This window comes from Electrona antarctica (assembly GCF_951216825.1).
Source record: "Electrona antarctica genome assembly, chromosome: 23".
In the NCBI taxonomy this organism is placed as follows: domain Eukaryota; kingdom Metazoa; phylum Chordata; class Actinopteri; order Myctophiformes; family Myctophidae; genus Electrona; species Electrona antarctica.
The window spans coordinates 32088908-32095540 of NC_136804.1; positions in this window are offsets into that span (position 1 = coordinate 32088908).

A 6633-nucleotide genomic window follows, 5' to 3' on the forward strand; every position below is an offset into this window, starting at 1 on the left:
AGTCGTGAGTTACCGCAGTGGGGGCAGCCATGTTTGTTTTCTGACGCTGTTGAGTGACGGGGCTGATGGCCAATCAGCTTACTACTTGGCTACGTTCGGATTTCCGAATGTAGCTGACACCTGAGACACCTGACACCTGAGACCTGAATCGCCAGAACATATTTTCTTAATCGGCGTGGCTAGCGATTCAGGGCTGGAGCCAGGCTAGGTTTAATCCATTTTGGGGCGGGGATCCCTTTTGGTGTTTTAAGCATTATTTTAGCTACTTTAAGCTATTGAAAAATAGCAGATCTACAAGCTCGTAGCGCGGCACTCGGTGCCGCGCTACAAGCTTGTAGATCTGCTATTTTGGAAAAATCGTGAAATCGTTTTTAACTCAAATCTTTTCTTCTGGAGGGTCACTGTAACAACATATTTTCAGATGGGGGTCGGCGGCCAATTACATATAATTTTTGGGGTCCTTGACATGAAATAGTTTGAGCACCGCTGACATAGAAACTTTAGAAGACATTTGTAGAATCGTTCCCAGGTCAAAATGGTTTAAAGTGATACATTCCCTTTAGAAATGGTGTTTCTTGGGTCCAGGGGGTTCACAATCCCACACAGACAACATCTGTCTCTGCTCTAAACCCCCTGCTCTGCACATTATGAACCTGACTCATGTCAGGGACTTCATTAGTGTCAGTCTACTAATCTTCAGATGCAGAGCATGACGCGGTTTATTTAATTTATACCAAATTCGTCCCTAAAAATACCATATCATCCAGCCTCATCGACAACACAACAAACGCAGCTTGTGTTTTATGGATAATGCAGTCTTAAAATGTACTTTCTTCTTCTTCTTCTTCTTTTTCAGTCATCATTAGGGAGCTGTAGTTTTCATTACCAAACTATAGTTTATTTTTCTTTCAACACACAGTCTATTAGGAACAGGACTCGGCTAGCTAAGATACTTAGCTACCAACAGTACGTCGATTACGTCAGACAAACAGAATGAGATGACAATGTACCCAGAGCCATTCGTAGAAACAGTTTGGTTGGTGCCTTTCATAAGCATGTTGACTTAACATATTATGTTGCTAGCTGTTGCCAACTACTGTATGTCAGATAGATAGAACATCTAGACCACATGATTTATTGACCTTGTCACGATCGGATCTAAAAACTATAATTATTGTGTTGATGGATGTAAATACTAAATATAATACTAATCCAGATAGAGCTCACAAACTGCCAGATAGCTAAAAATGGAATACTGTTAGGAATGTATCTCCTGCCCTGCCCGAAATTCTGTAATTACAGCATGAGGTATAATATTTGTGTATATGTGATACCTAAATTATAGTTGTGTGAAAACACTGATGTTGATAGTGAAGAAATGTTTTGGTTTTCAGTTTGGATGATGGACATGTCAGGTCCATATTTTAACAGAAGTTAATTATTAACCCATTCTGGGCGGTTACACTTTAGCTATTGAAAAATAGCAGATCTACAAGCTCATAGCGCGGCACCGAGTGCCGCGCTACGAGCTTGTAGGTCTGCTATGTTTTGAAGAATCGTGACGCAAATCTTTGAATATTTATTCCTTCAGAGAGAACGTTTTTAACCCAAATCTTTGCTTCTGGGGGGGGGGGGGGTCCCTGGAACAAGACATTTTTAGATGGGGGTCGGCGGCCAATTTCATATAATTCTGGGGGTCCTTGACATGAAATAGTTTGAGAACAACTGATATAGAAACATAAGTTTTTCTTAAAACTGTCATGATTTAGAAGAAGAATTTGTAGAATCTGGTATCAGGTCGAAATGGGTTAATACAACTATATGTATAGAAGACTGAAATGTGTGCATTGTGAATACTAGATAGTTCTAAACACTAGAACCTTCTGTGTGGAAAATTACAAGGTTCTATAAACTCTATAAACCCTATTTGTGGAACACCAGAAGGTTCTAGACGAAAGGACAGCAACCCAGCCAAACTCTTCCTCTGCGTGGCTCTGGCAAAAAATAAAACCAACCCAACCACAAAGAAACAAAACAAAACAACAAACATTTACAGAGTCCAAACAAAAAAAATATAGCAATCAATAAATAGAAGGCATAGACCAAAATGGAAGACAAGGCATTATGAATCAATACAGGGGGAGAGAAAACAATATTTGTAAATTGGGAAACGTGTGGTTCAGGTTCACACACCACATTAGACACCAAGATACTGATATTTATCTGTATCATACTCAGATAATAGAACATAACATAACACACTAAACGTCTGATTAGCCAATAATCAAAAAGAAAAAAGACAGGGAGAGATTCTTAGGAAGACGACACAAACAAAAAGTCCATCATGGGCGTAGTTCTGGAGATGTTTTGGAGACAAACTGTCATATAACAAACATGGTTTTCGCTTTAATATGCCCATTGGATTTGCCTGAGTGACCTGGTAGCTCAGTCAGTTTGCCGTTATACGTTCGAGGTATTGTGTCCCCATTCATTTGTTGTTGGGGTATTTAAAGGAGAATTCCATGCTAGAAGGCTTTCTTATACCTTTATTTGTAGTTGTTACGTCCCCACCAAAGAGGCCCAGGTGTTATTTGTAGTTGTTACGTCCCCACCAAAGAGGCCCAGGTGTTATTTGTAGTTGTTACGTCCCCACCAAAGAGGCCCAGGTGTTATTTGTAGTTGTTATGTCCCCACCAAAGAGGCCCAGGTGTTATTTTGTGCAAAAGCGCATTATTGGCTATTTCCCCTACCATAAGCCCTCAATGAATTTAATTGAATTGCATTGAATTGAATGGGGCATTGGGGTGTTGTGCTAATTCGCTTATTTCCTCTCTTCATAATGTAAATAGTATCCCAAGCGGCACACTTTACTACTTATTTCGATGGAAATAAGCAAATTACCACAAAAACCCAACCCCCATTGAGGGCTTATATTAATAATGCACTTTTGCACAAAATAACACCTGGACCTCGTTGGTGGGGACGTAACAACTACAAATAAAGGTAAGAAAGCCTTCTAGCATGGAATTCTCCTTTAACAAGTACACTTGCACATACCTAGAATTCAATCTCTACATTTAACCCATCCTAACTATTAGGAGCAGTGGATGGCTGGACACTATTAATTAAAACCTGCACACGGGGAGCAGTTACGGGTTAAATGTCTTGCTGACGGACACTTGGACACATGGACTGGTCAAGCTGAGGGTCGAACCGGCGACCTTCCAATTCCCAGACGGCCTCTCTCTGCCCAGTCAACTGGGGACACAACCTACTGCACAACATAGGTGACCATCGATGCCCCCTGGGTTCAAGGCCCTAACAGGTCGTGCATTGCGTCCCCTAACCTTTTCGCTCTCAGCTGTACTGTCTCTAGTAAAAGCAGAAATTAGCTAAAAGCAATCAAATATCAAAAGATTCCTTATTGTTACATGAGTGACAACAGGCAACACAACTGACCCTGTGAAAGGTTTTGGAGAGTGACGGTTGCAATATATATTCACACAAAATTATTAACGTAGAAATGTACTAAAAATAGATTTTCAGAAAACAACAATTCTTTGCCCTTTTGATGATGTATTGGTTCCTCCTGGCGGTTCCTCTCGGTTTTATGCAGTTTGTCTCGATAAAGACAACATTAAGGACAGCAGATTACCACAACACCCACAGACCAGAGACTCCCAATTTCTATTTCAATTTTACAAAGTGATGTTTGTGTATAACTTTAGCACAAACAAAACACAAAGAGCCACAATACAGATGGATGGAGTGGGGGGGGGGGTCTCTGAAACAGGGGAAAAGGATAGAGAGAGGAAAAGGAAATAGCAGCGTCTGTCCTTTTGATTCACTCATTCTTTAAAAGCCCTCTAGGCGTGGCAGCCATTTTTGGAAAAGAAGATAATGTTGGGGGGGCGGATAAATAAAGTGCAGGATTCTGGAGTTTGTAGTCCAGGGTAGGCCATCAGGGTAGTAGGCTTTTGTAGTCCTCGTTTTTTGAACCATGTTCCTTTCACATTTTTATTTCACCTTTCAATTCAATTCTGGTTTATTGATGACCAGAACTTCTGTATTGGTTTAAAGCATTAAGTGTACAGCTACTCCAAGTCTGTAGGTCTTAATTGCATACGACCAACTTGAAAACATCTGTAGTTTTGTTGTTGTTTTTTATAACATCCCGAGGTGGACCAGCTTGCTACGATAGCCTAACAACGTCTCTTCTTCTAGTCTCGTCTATCACATGTTCCTGTTTTCATTGACAGTAGATGCCTGGTCCGCATGAGATCAGAGACTCCAGTGTGACTGATTCGTTCCCCCCGTGGACTGTCTGAGAGAGACGATCGATCCAAGATGGTTCTGCCAGAAGTGGGCATGAGGGCGGCGGTCATTTTGACTATTGTTCCGCAATCGATCTTTCATGTCTATTATGGATCTCGGAGCGAAACAAGGGATTGATGTTCCCTGAGGAACAATGCTGAATTCAATCATTTACAATTCGCAGCTTCACTCGTTTTATTTTGCAGTCAGTTCATTGTTCAGATCATGAATGGTGAATGTAGAGAGTCTGTGTCCACTATCCATCATATATGATAACATCCTGGTTGGCCTCTGTGCCTCAGAGAGGTACTGAGACCTGCTCTGAATAAGGGAAGACTTTCTACTTGTTATCAGTGTCCCTGTAACATTATTCACAAACATCTGTCTTTGGGGTTTGTCAAACCAAATCCCGACGCTGCTGTGTTCTGTTGGGTCTAATCAGTTAAACGTCCCCAAGAAAAGTCTCATTTTGAATAGGAAGAAAATGTGGCGCTTCAGGCTGAAGAAGACTAAGACGTTATTGTTCACTGTGTGTATTGTTACATTTAAACAAAAAGACAAGGAAAGAAAAAAAAACATGTATGGTTTACAAATCCCAGGTGTTCTCTTTGACAAAGAGGAAATATGTCTTTGGAGAGCGACCCATAGTGGCCTTGGATAGACTGAGTGGGAGAAAAAGCTGCTGTGGTAATGATGATGACCAGCCCAAAATGTGTTGTGTTATTATTATTCATTTGTTAACAAAAAAACGTAACGTAACGTAATAAACAGGAACAAAAAAAATGCTGTGATAAAGGGAAGACCACTGTATGGGTGTCACTTACCAAAAGTCTGACCATTACAACACATAGGACCCCTCCCCCCAGTGACATCATCACATCAATGAAGATGTGGGCAATAGTAACGTCATAATAGTGCCATAGTACAGTAGTGTAACAACGCTCACCCTGCATTAACAAGGAGGTTAATAAACAAGGCATAATATCAAAAAAATTAAGAACCTGCTTACAACCAGACTGATATAGTATCTATCAGAGTCATAATAATACTTAATAATACTATTCTTGTGTGAATTTGACCTCTAGTTTCCAGCACTGACCTTGACCGTGATCGCGAATGAACTTTGATGCACAGTTAAGATCCTCTGAGTGCGTACGAAAAACAAATGTAACCCAAAGTGGACCCTGACGGGTCACACGATGGAATACGCTCGCAGTTAAAGGACCACTTCACCACTTTTCAACTTCTCTTCCTATAATTGGTCCTCACTAATGTTCATGATAAAATACCACCATTTTTTCCTACTCAGTCTGTGTCTCATAGGAGGGCTTTGGGCAGTTCGGACACCCGTCCACCAGTGACATCATCATTAGGCAGATTTTTTTTTAAACAAGATTTGTTTTAAAATATATTTAGATTTTTATTATCGTGAGAACGATGGCTTCAACTTTTGCATTGCAACTTTTCAGGAAAAGAAAGCCTACCGTTTCTATTAGCTTGGCTTCACCATCGATGATGTCACTGGTGGACGGGTTTCTGAACTGCCCACAGCCTTCCTATGAGACACAGACTGAGTAGGAAGAAATTGTGGTATTTTATCATGAACATTAGTTAGGACCAATTATAGGAAGAGAAGTTAAAAAGTGGTGAAGTGGTCCTTTAAATAAACCCTCTGGATTATGCCCTGCAGTTGATTCTGATTGCGGCTGTTTGAACCTGTCTGTCTGTCGGTCTGTCCTGATCTCTGCAGTACAGCAGTAGTGGGTGGAGAGAGAGAGAGAGGGAGGGGGGGGGGGGAGGAGGGAGGGAGGGAGATGCCTCCTAACTAGATACTGCAGTATAGAAACACTGTCCAACTCAGAGAGACAGGATAGAGTGGGCGTGTAATATTATGTCAGAAAGAGAGATGGAGGAAAGGAGGAAGGAGGAATGACGTGAATGAAAACAGGGGGTGGAGAAGAGTGGAAGAGGTGAGGAAGGGAATATACTAGATATAAAAAAAAAGAAAAAGAAACAAGCATTAAAACCAGAATGCAGAAAGGAGAAAGTAAGAAAGAAAATGGAAATGGAATCACGGAATGGAAGAAAGATGGTATACAAGAGCTGGCCAATGTGAGAGAGATGGCGTCGTTCTCTCTCTCTCTCTCTCTCTCTCTCTCTCTCTCTCTCTCTCTCTCTCAAAGTGCCCCTAAGGGCACTTGAGGGAGTTCCAGGGGGTCCCTAGCTAAATTAGAGATATATTTATAGGAACCAAATGGACCCTTATGTGTCTTTAACTCAGAGAGTGTATGGACCCTAACAGGTCCATTTGGTTCTATT